Here is a 15,875-nt window from a genome sequence, read left to right on the forward strand (position 1 = left end):
ATAAAATAATGATCCTCCATCTCTTCAGTTATGTGCTACAGGTGACAGAATATTGCAGAGGAAGAGGTTTGTTGGTTGGTTTGGTTGGTTGGTTTGGTTTGGTTTGGTTTGGTTTGGGGTTTTTTATGCTTTCTAACATGTATGAGCTGAGGCATCTTAGAAATTATAAGCCATTCAGAGTCTTAAGGGAAATAATTCAAAAGAAAATTGGTATTTTAATCTTATGCTTCTTACAAAATAGTGAATGTTTGTTTAAGATTCCTCACAGAAATTTAAGCAAATAAATATCTGAAATGCTCCACAAATAAGAGCAAAGATAACAGGTTTTCAGCTGCATGTAGGCAAATTATTTCTATGTATATTGACTGCCTAAACAAATAGGCACTTGAGCATGCAAGTGATAATTATGTATGGTTATGTCTTGTTATCTAGCAAACTATGAATCTTGTATAAGTGCTTTTTGTGTAGGAGCATATTTGTGTCATCTCTGTAAAGGGCCTTTCCTCAGTCTTCTCTCAGCTCATGGGAGAGGATTGATTCACCTCATGTTGTTGGGTGCTTGGTACTCTCTCCAGCTTTTATCCATCTGATTCGATTTGCCTGTTTTTGATAATGAAATTCCCATTTTCCAATACTTTCTGTAGCAGCCTTTCTAAAGAGTTTTTTCTCAGTTTTTATTAGAAAGTAGGGAAAAGGAAAAGAAAAAAAAAAAAAAAAAGGATCACAGGTACAGATTCTACAAAGCACTGAGGAGTAAGGACCTTCTGTCTCAGGGCAGCATTACCCTCCTGGATCTGCATCTACACTGTAGTCCTGCTTTAATAAATACTCTTCTCCAGCCTACTATTTGGTTGTGAGAAATAGGAGCTTCAATGTGTATTTTGCTTGAAGAGCTCTTGCTGTAGCACTCTGTTACACATGGACTGTCTAGATGCTCTGGAATAATACTAGTCCATGGAATGTATCCCTTGCACACACTAAAGTATAGATTCTTAATCATGAAACAGTCCAAAGTTGATCTGTACTGAACTTCTCTTATTTGCCAAAAAACCTTTAATAATGTTAATTTTAATGCTTCTCAACACATAGTTTCAAATGAAATCAAGTCAAGTAACAAGCCCTCAAATAAGTCATAACACACACAGAGCAGGAGAAAAGCGGGGAATGGGCAGGTATGGTGCCCACCTGTTCTATAAAGTAACAGGTGATTCTCCTGTTGCATAAAGGAACATCTGATGGTGAGCAGTAAGTGCTAACTCCCATGCTTTTAAACCTTTTCTTTTGTACTAGGCCAATCTACTGCAGTCAAAGAGTAGAATTAATTGAGTTATATTGCTGTATTTCAGCTCTGTGGAGAAGGACCTGGGAGTTCTGGTGAACAAGAAGCTGTCCATGATCCAGCAGCTCCCTTGTAGCCAAGGCGGCCAATGGTATCCTGGTGTTCACTAGGAAAAGCATTGACAACAGGTCGAGGAAGGTGATCTTCCCCCTCAACTCTGCCCTAGTGTGACCTGGAGTGCTGTGTCCAATTCTGGGCTCCTCAGTAGAAAGGGGTCATTGAGGTCCTGGAATGGGTTGAGCAGCAGGCAACAAAGATGGGACAGGATCCTTTCTCTTATGAGGAAAAGCTGAGGGAACTGAGTCTGTTCAGCCTTGACAAGAGACAACTGAGACCTCATCCATGTCTATATGTATTGGAAGGAAGGGTGTTAAAAGGATGGACCAAGCTCTTCTCTGGTGCCAGGCAAGAGGACAAGAGGCAACAGGCAGAAACTGATGCACAGGAAGTTCCTCCTGAATATGAGGAAGAACTTCTTTACTGTGCAGGTGACCGTGCACTGGAACAGACTGTCCAGAGAGGTTGTGGAGCCTCCCTCACTGTAGATATTCAAGAACCACCTATACACAATCCTGTGCCACGTGCTCAGGATGACCCTACTAGAGGAGAGAGATTGAACCACAAGCCCACTGTGGTCACTTCCAGCCTTACCCTTTCTGCCCCTGTGGTTCTGTGATGAGTAATGAACTCTTCTCTCCTTAAAGGAAAGTCTGCTGTAGTTTGAAAGCTGCATCTCAAATTATTACAGATTAATGAAGCATCTAATTCTAGATTCAAACAAGCCAGGTAGGTCCTGAAACTTTTCAGTAGTCTCTGTTGATATTTCCTTGCATAAACCTATCTCCTTCTCCCTTGCCTCTTTCTCATCTTAGTGATATTTGCACCTTTCTTTATGTGTTAAATCCTGTTCTTGTAAGATTTCTAAGAAGGCTCTGGGTCCAGTGTGCCTTCTGGTGGTGTATTGCTCTCTTCTCCCACCACTTCCTGTGATTTAGTATAACCTAGGAAGAAAGCATGAACATTTATCTGGAAAATGTACTTGAGTTTTAATGCTTCCACATCTGTTTTCAGTTGCAATGTTTCTGCAGAAGTTGAACTGAGGGAAATTAGTAAGCACAAAAGGGATTCTTCTGTATTGCAGAGAAATTCTCTTTAATTTGAATGTTGACTGTGGCTTGGTGCCAGTATATTGAGCTGTTTTGCACTGCAATGAAGTATAAAAGAGGATCTCAGTGGTATGAAATTTCTCTGGCCTCTTCCACTTCATCATTCTAGGAAAACTGAATTTGGAGGGAAACTAGTTAGTACAAAGACACATGAAGGCTGTCCTCTGTCATGTGTTAGAGCATTTCAAGGTGTGCTTCTCCAAGGAGACAGCTGTTCTTACCACAGGAACCATTTCTTTCCAGAAGGCATCTGCAGAGAAACATAATGCAGGCCTATGAAACTGGTTCTGTTCCAATATTTCATCTTCCCAGGTGCTTCCTAGTACAGCTAACAGAGTGAACTGCCTCAGAATAAAGAAAACCTTACAATGCTTATTATCTTACAGCTATCCGGAGAAACTTCCTGGTGATATGCATGTTGGATGTGTTTAACAGGAGCAGTAATCTTTACATCTTCAGGAATATTTTCAAGAGTATTTATCTTAAAGAACTGCTACATCAAATGATTATGTAATGCCTACAAATATAATTTATCAAAAAACTACAACTCATAACCGCCAACAGCTTGGCATTTGTAGGAGATTCAGGCTTAATTCTGTACCTGAAAGGGCATTGGTGACTTGAGTCCGTCCTGGGTTAGTAAACAAATTTTGGGGTTATTTTGGGGGTTCTTAGATAGTTAATCTTGGGAGGCTGACACTGAGGAGTATCTGATGTCAATTAAGATTGGGGAGAGGAGGAACACCTATTGGCTCTGAAGCAGGATAACTTCCAGATACTTTGCTTTCTTCTGTTACCTAATTTATCTAATGATTCTAGCATTCTGGGATCTCTGAAATGCAATTTTTGTCCATTCACAATAGTGAGAAACCATTGTAAACTTGGTAGTTTTTTTGCATGGATACTTGGAGTAAGTATAAGTCTTCTTTGACTTTGAGATACTATTTCTGACAGCTTACAATAAATCTCAGAGAAGTGAATGATTACATTCCTGCAGCGGTCTCATACTATTTATCTTAGGAAGCATGAGTTTGTAATTTTGAACCATATAGCCTTTGCTTTATCCATCCAGATTCTGTGCAGCTCTAGGGAACACAAAAATATTGGCCTTTCTATGGTGCCAAGATATAAAAGTATCTAACTGGAAAGCTGAAATAGCATGGATTTAATGGAGAGAAACATCTGAATTGAACTTGTTAATATTTTAGACCCTGTATTTAACTTTTTACCGTGCCTTATTTTAAACATACTTCCTAAGTGATATTTGTATTTCCCCCTAGGGTTTATTCAACCTCAAGTGAAGTTAACAGCACATAAAGTTCTAAAGATCATTTTTAACCTTTCCATTAATGTTTCATTGCTTCTCAAGAAAGCCTCCATCCAATGGAAAATATTTGCTTCTAACAATTCAAGATCAAATCCTAAATCGTTATAGCAGGCCTGGAAAGAGTGCACAGCTGGAATGTGAACATCACAGAAACATACACAGCGAAACGTCTGGAAGTGGCAGACAGAGCCAGGAGGCTGCTGCTGGCTTCTCAGCAGCCCACTTTGCATCCAGCCATGCCAGAAACCTGGGGGCTGCTCTCTGAATTTTCTGCTTGAAAATGCATGAGGACTTGAGACTAGAATTCCTTTTTCTCTCCCGAACACTTTGCTTTAATGTACCACACCAATTCCATTTGAATACCGGAGACTGGCACTTCATATTTTACATCCTAGTAAAATGGATTGTTCCTGTGTTTGATTTCATTTCCTTGACTCCTAACCTCCAAGCAGAACAAGAAAAAATTAATAATCCTAACTATGTAGGCAGAAAAGGGGGATTTATGTGGGTGGAAAAAGTCTTGAAATGAGCCACTCTTCTAACAGAAAACAAGAAAACAGTTTTTAAAAAAGTTCTGTTCAGTAGTTTAAAAAGTATTTACATATACTGCATCAAAATAAGTTTGTATAGTGGTCAAATATATTTTGAATATTAGATTTCTAATTTCCTTCAATGTTCATTGAGTTGAACTATCCCAAACAAACCTGTAACATCTTCCCCACTGGAATATCATTTCCTTCTGCTGTGTTACATCCTTTGTTTCATTTTGCAAAAGAAACATCTAGCTGGAGAGTGGGTGGAGGCAGTGGGTGGAGGCAGACTGCAATATTTTGGCCAGTGATACATCTGCTGCAGATGTAATTTGAGCATAGTGGAATTTAGAATTATGTCTACACTGGAACTGAATTATTTGTTTTCCTTGACACCAATGCACTATGTGATAAAATATGGAGTATCACTGTGCTAGTTTTCTGGATTTTACCTTCCTTGTCCTCTAAGGCTTAGTTTCATTTGAAACACAGTTCTGCTACTGATAACTTTGACTGCAAGAAAAGCCTCCCACTCAGGCCTTTGTGAAGCGTAAAGCTTCGTGAAGCTTTTATTCAAAGTTCAGCTAAGGAGAAAAATCTACTTTTCAATGGAAACAGAAGGTAGTGTCTGATTTTTCCTTGCTGTTAGTAGCACCACAAACTGTGTTAGTCTGGTCTTTATATAGCAAAATTTTGAGTTTTCCAGTAGCTGACAGATGATGCTTTCATCATCCCTTCAATGCTGGAACAAAACCCATGCAGTTCATCTCTAAGGTAAAATCAAGATCAGTAACACAGACTAACTTGATTCAGTGTACAGCTGATTAGAATTTTTTCCCTTTTCTGCCTGAAAATGGTTAAATAGAGAATCTCACTAACAAAACACTGAGAGTGAGGAAAAATACTAGCTTTATCATTCTTAAAGCTGTAAACTGAGATGTCATCAGGTCCTCAGAGGTAGCAGCCCATGCTAATACACAATGTGAGAAGACCACACCATGCCTTTATCTTCTTTCTCTTATTAATAAAATATCTGTGTATGTTTTCTCCATGTGTTCAGCTTGCCTGAAAACAGTGCCCCTTAGATCCTGGCCTATCTTGTGAAATATTGCCTTGTGGTGGTATTGCAAATATGGGTGAACAGTTTTCCAAGATCCAATGGTTTAGCAGGTACCATTGGCTTAAATCTTACTGCATTCACTACCACTGCTATAATCCCTTCCCCATGATGCCGTTTTCCCTTTCATATTTAAAATGGAATAATCATATTATGAGTATTGTTTCTAAACTTAATTGGTTTAATTTAGTTAGTTTCTCATTAGCTCTGGATCAGGACCTTGCTGCAGTACTGACTCTGCTATGCTTCATTTAATTACAGTTAATGCAATCTCTTTGTTTTCCCAGTGGTTAAATAAACCTGCAGCCAAAGACTCAAAATGAGTACAGAGGGATGCTTTCAAGCAGCTCTAGAAGAACTAGACTTAAAGCATGCATTGCATCTACTGTTTAGTTCCCTATCTCTCCATAGTACTGCATGACCCCCTAACCTGGCAGCAGGAATCCATCCAATTTAACATGAAAAAACAGATCTTTCCATCTGGACAGCTAATAACCTGGTTTTGTGCATGTTTTGGGTTTCCTACTCTCCTTTATGCCTGGTCTTCCTACATTCAAATGCTTATTTTAGCTGAAGACTTCAGTTTGGTTTGGAACATCTGGCAAGGAGACATGGTACTGAGCACCTCCACAGAACATGGGGCTATTCAGTTTAACCTCATTTCCACATTTAAGCGCTGTAATTGTTAGTTTTCTGACAATACTTACCAGAAGACTCCAATTTATCAGTTTTCTTTCTGTTTAAACTAAATTCTGCCATTCCAATGAGTTTCTATGTTTACCACCATTACTGTGGCTACATTTCCCATACAAAAAAGAAAAAAAAAAAAAAAGGGGTAGTTTTCATGCCCTGGGAGATATCCTGCTGTTTCCTAGGATACTTTTCACAGAAGCTCAGAGATGCCTCTTTCTGCAAAAGTAGTATTGCTTATTGCCCACAGGTAGGGTGAAAAGGGCAGAGAGCAACTGGTTTGAGCTGAAGACCTCGGGCAAACAGTGTGAGGAGAAAACAGCAGAATCTGATGCTTGAAAATTCGTGCCCATTTCTCTTTCCATATCTGCTTTTTAAAGTATCATCAGGTTCTATTTGCCTATTTTTACTGCATGGGTACAGACAAACACACAGTACAATAAGAGTCCTAAATGGCAAAGTATGTGTTCAGGTTTCACTGCTGGGCATGCTGCAGATCACTGTGAATGAAGATCCTCAGGAACAAAGCAATTATGAAGAGTGAACAAAATTAGCATTTCCTCAAAACCACGGGACCTCTGCAAGCAGAAGAGATGTGAAGGCTAACTGGGGATGTGACTGGAGGTAAAGAGAGAATATAGATCCACTGCTCCTGCTGGGCCAGGTGCTCAGAGAAGGGTTGACTTCCCTCTGCTTTGAGGAGTACTGGGCTTCCTATTACATCTCACATGTCACTGTCCTCTATTTTTGCTGGAGGCTTTCATTCAGTAGTAAAAGCCAACACAGGATTAGGTGAGAATCTGGATAAAACCCCATTTCATACAGAAGAATTACATATTCCTCTGGGTGTTTCTGCAGTAGTTCCTTGTAATAGTGTATTTCACCCAGATACCAAGAGTTTAATAAAATTAGCTCTATGGTTGTCTTGTGATGTACTCTGGGGATTTGTAATTAAAACTCATTAAGAACGTTACAATTAAATTATTTTCTATTGGATTATGCATATTCTGCAGCATTACAAAGTTTCCTTTTACTTTGCCCCAGGAGCCCAGGGAAGCTTCAGGAATGCTGCTATAACAGTGTAGAGCCAGCTTTAGCATTCAAGACATAGCCCTTCCCCAAAGCAAAAAGTCTAAAGTGGCAACCCAAGAGGATTTGAACAAGGCTGCCAAGGCTGCAAGTGTTCTTGGCTGTGTGGAAGGAAACCAAAGACAGTCTCCAGGAAAGAGAGGTCACTCTCATTTTGAATGGCTGAAATTAATCTTTTCAAGCCTCATTCTGTAATGACAGTTTGCAATACTCTTTCTGATGAAAAACTTATTTTTTCTTCTGGAATCTCAGACTTTTTTATTCCATCCAACTCTTTTCCTAATACACAGAAGAGTGGAAATTATCAGTGTCTTTAGCTTTTCTGAAATCTCCTGGGAAACAAAGGAAATAGCCAGCAATAAAGACCAGCAGCTATTATCACTGCTTTCTGTTATGACAGGTGTGCTGACACTTCTGACACTGTCACTTTTAAAGCCTACCTACCTTTTGCTGTGTGCTTAGAAAACTTATTCTAATAAATGGATAGGATTAGTCAGTAATGCTTCTTGAGCTGTATTGCCTTGGACTAACCACTCTTCTGCTGGGCTTTCTAGTAGGCACGGGGACTTTTAATTTGCTAACAGGTGACTTAGAAATACAAGAGTTTGAGTGTTTGGAATCTTACCATGCTCCTTCTTTGGAGGGACATCATGTAATCCTTGCTTTCTTCAAGTTCAATGGGGTCGCTCCTGACCTTGCATCAGCTCTCAGAGTACACTGTGCTACTCTGCTGTCACTGAGTACTAATTATGGCAAATAACCCCACAAATTTCTGCTAGGAGCAAGGAACATTCATGCATTTGAAAACCACTGTACTTGGATGTACTTTAATTATGCTTTATATTTGCATTTTTCAACATCAGCATCTCACTAATATTTTGGTTTATAAGTGTCAGTCTCTTTTTTTTTTTTTTTTTTTTTTGAGACCTACAGCAAGCCAAAGTTACAGCTGCCTATATTCAGGTGTCTGGGAGCAGGTCCAATAATTATAAAGAATCAGAGCAGCAAGCTCCACTTATAGACATCAATTCAAAATAAATATAGAATATGAAAGAATTATGACTTTGAGAATTGCTGCTTTTAAAGCTAGCTAGGGAAGCATAACCTAGTCCTCAAGTGATAAGGTAATTCATGAATATATTGCATGCTATATGGCTAAACAGAAGTCAGACCTTGAAAATTATTTTTTTAATCCTAATTTTGGAAAGAGAAATTGCCTAAAAGAAATCTTTAAAACAAGCAATATATTTTCTTTAATTCATTTTTAACTTAGGAACCAAAATATTTGTGAACTGAATCCCCTTTTACATTGTCTTTAAAGAAAATATTTTTATGCCATCCGGAGAAAACTTACATTGTCTTTTATCTGAGAGAAGATTAAAAAAAACTAAATTGAAAAGGCTTAAAAAGTGTGGGAAGTATTACACAAGTGTGCAGAGGCAATTGTCAAAGTCATCCCAGTATAGCAATCAAGCTTAAAAATATGCTGAATTTTAAGCAGTAACTTAATAGGATCAGGATGAAAACTGAAACTGGTGTGTAGAGTGAGTTTGGAATGTACAAAGGAATTCCTAACCTCCTCATACTGTTTGTACTGTAAGACAAAGTCACAGTCCAATGCTCAAAAAGAACCAGATATGGAAAAAGAAACACTGTCAGAACTTCCTGCTTTAAGAGATACACGACACAAAATGTTAGAAATCCTTCACCAGTAGGGATTTGGAAAACACATTTGTTTAATCTTTTCACAAAACTCTGGCAACTGCTCGAGAAGTTGCAGTGGAAGCAAAGCATGGTGTGTAGAACAAATCATAAGGGCAAAGCCTGCCTAATAATATAAATAATTTAAAAGGTGGTGGACATCATTACGTATTTAGGAAATAGGTTTTCTTATTACAATATACTTTGCAATAATGACTGCAGCATTGCTACAGGAATATATTATCATTAGACTGATGATTAAATGTAAAATTAACTTTAAAAAATTTTGGCTGTTAAAGAGCAAGATACATCAGAGGATGGAGCGGGAGATTGCCAGAATGACATTCACCAGCATTCATTTAAATGGCAGTACCTATATGGCAAACGTATACAGTGTAACAAGGTAAATTGCAATTTATTCACTGACAAGCTTCAGCAGGGATTTTTTAATAAAAGTTTATTCAGCTTAGATGTTTGGAAGACATCTTTTTTCAGGCTGTCGGGTCTTTGATATTTTCAATGTGCAGAACTGCATAGTACTGGTGGGTTTCTTCTTACAGCTTAAAGTACCTCCTTGTCTATTTGATTTAACATTTCTAATAGCTGTTAAAACCATTCAAGGGTTTTTCTCCTTCTTCAGACACTGAGATGAGAATTTCCACCCTGTCTTGTCTTTGGGGGTTTTTTTTGTTATGAAAGGTAATCAGAGTATTTTGAATACCTTCCAGGGCAAAAAATTTGATATTTATGAGAACTCGGAGCTGAGGATGTCTTCTCAGCAAATAATGTAAGTGTACATGACTGTAGAGAAGGGAAAGGCACACAGGTTTTCAATCAAACTATTGTGTTAAGCACAGATCAGCCACCAAGTTTCTTGAGATCTGAATCTAGGAGTGGCTTTCATCTTGCTTAACTTCAGATATAATACTTTCCATCTAAGCTAATCATGCTAAGCTGGGTTTATAGTCAAGAAAGACAATTAGGTAAACTCTTAGCACCTACTATGAGATAAGAAAAGTTGAGCCTGACACTCCGGTGAGGAGCTTGGAGTCTCTACTCCACTTCCTGATGTCTTCTGGGCTCAAGTTAATGTAGTCCAATGAGTTACTGCCTCATTTTTGCCACCAAGTACAATTAGGCCCACCCTCATGGCCAAGTTAAAGCTCTAATTAATGAGACATTGACTGTCCTGCCTTAGGCTGGTGTCCTCTGTCATTCTGTAAGATTATACCTGAAAAGCCTGATGTCTAAAGGACAGGATATTAGCAAAGTAGCCCAGCCTGCTGTGAGAGGTGTGACAAGGGAGAGGGATACTTAGATCTCCCTGGTGTGTGCTGTAAGACTGATGAGCTGCACACAAATAGCTCTCTGCCAGCTTTCTGAGGCATACCCACAGATCATGGCCTGAGCACATCAACAGGATGTCAGGAGATTCATTGAACCAAGAATGAAGGCTCTGACAACAGTTAAATGTATGCTACAAGTGTATTTCTGTGCTCTTGACTGAAATATTTAAGCTCTGAAATACTCTCTTCCACTTTCCGTAAGACATCTTGGGCAGCTTTGTCATGTGTCAATTATTATTTAATTCACTTTTATTTTACTTGGCAGCCTATTAATGCCTTAGTTTATTACACAGCCTTGTGTAATGTCCTTGGTGTATTGTTGTGGCTACTTTGCCTCCACCTGTATCTGATAAGAACAGCTATTCCATTTATTTTTCATTAGGAGAACAGTTTTTTCTTGCTGTACAAGTGTTGGGCATTTGATGAGACAATTAAGAAAAAACTTGGAACAGCATATAGCGAGAAGCATGATGGTCTTTAAGTTGTCTGCCACTCTTGGTATGTCAGTTTAAAGCTTTGTTATATTATAAGGTCACTGTAGAGCACTGTAACCTGTGTAACATCAGTCATTGGACTAATCAGCATTAACTCCTTGCAATAATAGCACATCTACTGGAAAAATGTCTGACTGATTTGTTCTTGTTTAAGATTGAATGGTGTTCCCAGTAACTCATGACCATTTGTTGGGATTTAAACCTGGATGGAAATTAAGCACCACATACAATTCAATAATTAAAGTATGGCAACAATTGTAAATTATTGTAATAATGATAATGAAAAAGGAAAAAAAAACAAGTGATGCACAATGCAATTGCTCACCACCCACTGACAGCTACCAGACACCCCTTCCCAAATCCAGATCAGCCACCCTTCCAGGCAACTCCCCCCAGTTTATATACTGGGCAGGACTTTCTATGTTGGGGAATATCCCTTTGGTCAGCTTGGGTCATCATTCCCAGGGATGGTCCCTCCCAGTTTCTTTTGCACCCTTCCTCACTGGCAGAATATGAGACACACACACACACACAAAAAAAAGTCCTTGATTTACGATAAATATGACAGCAAAAAATCAAAACATCAAAGTGTTAGCAACACCATTCTAATTCTAAATCCAAAACAGCGCTGTAACAGCTACTGAGAAGAAAGTAACTCTACCGTAGCTGAAACCAGGACACTATAACAGAGTTTTTATTCCCTGAATAATTAGTTGAGAAAGAAAAAGATTGTTCCTCTGAGAAGAGACTGAAAAGGCAAACACTTTATGTAGGCTAATTTAAGTCCAGCAGGATGTGAAGACATATTTATATGAATGGATAAAAATCTATATGGAAGGTAGAAGTATTTTAGTTTATTAGGGGCTAAATTTTGTCACAAATATGAAAAACCCTGTCAGGATTAAGGGAGAATGGGAAGACAATGCCACTGTTTTTACGTTATATCGAAGAATTTAAAGGATATGTAGATGACAGCTCTTTAAAAAGAAAGGCTTCAGGACACCAAAAAGAGACTATTCAATTTAGGAATAAGCTGTGAGAAATACATGCCATACTTTATTACATTAGTTGCCTAACTCCCTTCTTATCTTTAGAGTTATATTTATTTTATATTTTATATGTTATCTTATATTTATTTTATATTTAATAACCCATATTGTGGGTTATTAATAACAGTAAGTTTAAGGTATGCTTCAGTGAAAAGCAGGAAATGTTTTCAGAATTTCTATTTTAAGTCCCAGTTCTTGCTGTGCAGAAAAAAAATCTACTCAGAAAAACTGTTGGCAGACTTATTACAAAGGTTTGAATTAAAAAACAAGTACTTTGTGTCCTCAGATTACCAGCCCTTTCACTCCATGACTCCTGGAGAGAACTACACACTGAGTTCTCTGAGGTCTACTTTGAAGGCAGAAGTCACAGATGAAAACTTTTCAGTTTAGTCAAAGAGCTGAAAGTCGTGAAGGGCCTTGGAAGTCTGGAAGCAGGTTTTTTGACTACAGTGATAAATGGTTCCTTTTGGTTCCTAATGTGTCATATTCACAATTGAATATAGTTTGATTTCTCTTTGCAAATTCCCAGAGCACAATTTTTGCATGTGTTTGTCACTGTCATAGCTTGGGCTCATTATATTGCAGTCCAAGACAAGTACATCCTCTGTTTTGGAGGCCTAATTCTTCCCTTCATGGACACTCCTGGTAACTGGGATTGCCTTGGAAAGAACCAATGGTTTTCACTTCCATTTACTTCCACCTCTGTTAACCCCTATATTGGTCTGCTTTTTATGCCTCTATTTCTCTAGAGAAAAAAAGTCTGATGTATCCTACCTTAAATAGTACACTTTTCTCAAATAAACCCACACTCGTTTCTAATACTTGCAATTTTCCACTTGCCAACACATTGAGTATTTTTTCCCTTGTGTTTTTTTTCTTGTGGCTTTCATCTTTTACTGGAATTTTTTTCATAACTTATCATTATTATTCTCTTGATTGTCTGAGATATGTTTTTTTTGTCTCGAGTGACATGGAAATAGCCTCACCTTCTAGAACTGATATGACATAAGAAGGCTAAATAGGGATTTTCCCAATTGTACCAGACCGGTGTTTTCCTGACTGCTCCTACACCAGTTCTTTTTTAATTATGAAGAAAATAAATATAGTGTCCTTCTAGGTAATTCCTTTTACTTGAAATATTAAACCTTACATTGAAAATTATACAATTTATCCATCAGGCAGTTTTCTTTGTGCTGGAGCCCATGAGATGAGACTCAGTGACTTTACATCTCACACTGCATTACCCAAACAAGTGAAGTGTCTCTTGTGAACAGCTCAACCTTCACAATTTTGCAGCAGCACTTTTAATGCCCAGCTGGGTTTTCTATTTCAGCTTTTCCAGGAAGACTTTCCATTCTGTAGTTGTATTCCCAGCTTTATTTTTTCTGACTTCTGATTTTATGGGAGCTCCCCTTTGTGCTCTGGCAGTGACTGCAGCTCTCCAGCTGGCTGCTTCTCAGTTCCTCAGTTTCCCATGGAGAGCTTCAGGCAGAGTAGTTAAGTGTTGCAGGTCAGTAACTTCTTACTACAAGAATTCTGAATGTCAGACTTTCCTTCAAAGAATAAATAGAAGCTGGTCCCTGGTGCTTCAGGAGAGTTAATTTTTTGTCTTTCAGTCCCTTTCCTGTTTTTCTCCATTTGGGCTGAGAGGCTTCTGCTTGGAACAAGCTGAGCCAGTCTCTTAGGTGAGACTTTGGGGATCAGAACTTACCTTTTATTTTGAGAAATGTTCTTCATTAACACAAGCCTCTTCTTGATTTTTAGTGTTTGGGTTTTTTTCTCCGTAACAAATGTCTTGGAAAGAACTTTTGTGGTTTTGTTGTCTCTTCAGAGCTCAATTACAAATATCCATCTTAGTCCACGATTCTACAGTTCCCTGCATGCCAGCTTTCAGAAGGGATATTACATGAGGATACATACATGAGGATGTATGTACATGTCTTTTATACATCCATTATGTTGCCTTTCAATGGCAAATTACTGATATAGTGAGGATGTTAGGTGTTACCTGTAATAGACCTGTAATACCTATTATAAAAAATTTACACAGATTACAGCTAATATAATAGGTAATACCTAGAGCATTTTTGATGCCTGATGCCTGTTGCTGAACAGTTTCTGCATGACTGCTGAAGAAAAAGATGAAAGATCAGTAGTAAGACACCTGGGGTGATGCAAGCCAGATATATCAACAGCATTGTAGCCCTTATGAGATATCACTGATACAAAGCATTCTGGGCCAGAGATGGTAGTCTTTACTATGTGCTGAACACAGTAGGGTCATGGTTTTACAACTCATAGGTGTTACATTAATGTAAGGAATAAATCAACAAGTTTATTTTCTCTATGATGTTATCACTCATCAGCCTCTCTTTACAGAAGGCTCATAGTGCTATTTGTGTAGGTTGTCATCACTAATCTTTGCCTCTGTGTGATGATTCATTGTCTAGTACTTTTTTTTGTCCTTTGTCAGTACATAAATTTTAGGAATGGATAAAAAATTCTGTCATGAGTAAAAAGGCTAATTGTACAACAGTTCCCAAAAAGCTGGTGAAAAACAAAAACCGTCTCATAGAATTCTCATATTATCTTTTGAAAATTTATTTCATCCTTAGGGAAGCCCTTTAAATCACATATATAGAGCATTCTGATTCTTTAGCATAGAGCTACGTTCATTTCTCCTTGAGTCCTTAATTTTTTCTTGTTGCGGTCAAAATCGGATTAGACAGAATAGAAAAATATTTGATGATAGTCTTGATCTAAGATCAGTCTGCTTCTGAAGTATTCATAGGAACAACATGATGAAATCATAAAGGTGCATGAACATTCAGATTTTTAAAAAAACTTATCCTAGAAATCTGATGAACTTCAGATTTTCATCTGATAAGTCATAAACAGACAGTAGAAAATCTTTCATATTCCATTTAGGCAATAGCTATACTCCAGTTTATTAGAATTAATAGTTGTGTCAGAGGAAAAACCATTCCATACACATAGATATAAGAGATGGATGAGGTTCAAGAGCCTCTCAAATTATTAAATTGCCTCTATATAACATTCAGAGACTTGTTACACATTGAGAAAAATCTAGATCTATCTATTATTGGGAAAAGGACTAAAAATATTGAGTAAAATGTCCATAGTTAGTAATCACACATACATATACCCCACTCTTAATAAATATACTTTTCTTGGCTATTAGTTAAAATGGAAGAAGTAAGGCTATTTTTCATACAAAGACACATCATGTATTAAAATGTCATGAAAAAGATGTACCTAGATAGAAAAATTTGGGCTATTTTTCAGCTGGTTTTGGTACTCCATGCTATCTGTGAGTGGCTGACTACAGCCAAACTTCAAATGAGTTTGAAAATTTTTGTTTCTATCAGGCAGTCTGTGAAGCAACTGGTGGGGCTGCAGACTCTGCCTTGAGTTCTCTGTGGAGAATTCTTGTTGTCAAGAATTCTCCTTCTCTTCTCAGCTTCATTTTTCATTTCTTCTATGTTTCTTTTGAGGTTCTCAGAATGGCAGAAGGAAACAGACCCAAAAATGTTTCAGTAGGTAAGACACAACAATCAAGCTGTAACCATATAAAGAGACACCAAAGCAGCCCATCAATCCTTTATCCTAGTGAGATAACCCCAAGTAGTATTCATTGTGCTGCAAGGGCAATATGGTTTATTGGTCATTCATAAATACAAGAGATTTCAGACTAAAATCAATTATCACAAAAATTTGTTAATATTCAAAGGTTTTAAGTGTTTTGTCAGGCTCCTATTTTCTGTGGGTTTTATGTTGTTCAGAGGTTACAATTAATAACCATACCTTATAGAGTATCTTGATCTTATCATCACATTGTTTTAATTTCATTTTTCATGTACCACTAAGCTAAATCAGTGTCCTTAGAAAAGCTTCCTCCTCTCAAAACCAGGGTGTGAAGGAGAGGTATATTGTCTCCTCAACTGGTTTCTTAAAATCTCCTCTGTTAGTTATGCAAAGATGAGTACTCAGAATATTCAAATTGTAG

The sequence above is a fragment of the Zosterops lateralis genome (genome assembly GCF_965231275.1).
Source record: "Zosterops lateralis genome assembly, chromosome: 1".
Taxonomy (NCBI): domain Eukaryota; kingdom Metazoa; phylum Chordata; class Aves; order Passeriformes; family Zosteropidae; genus Zosterops; species Zosterops lateralis.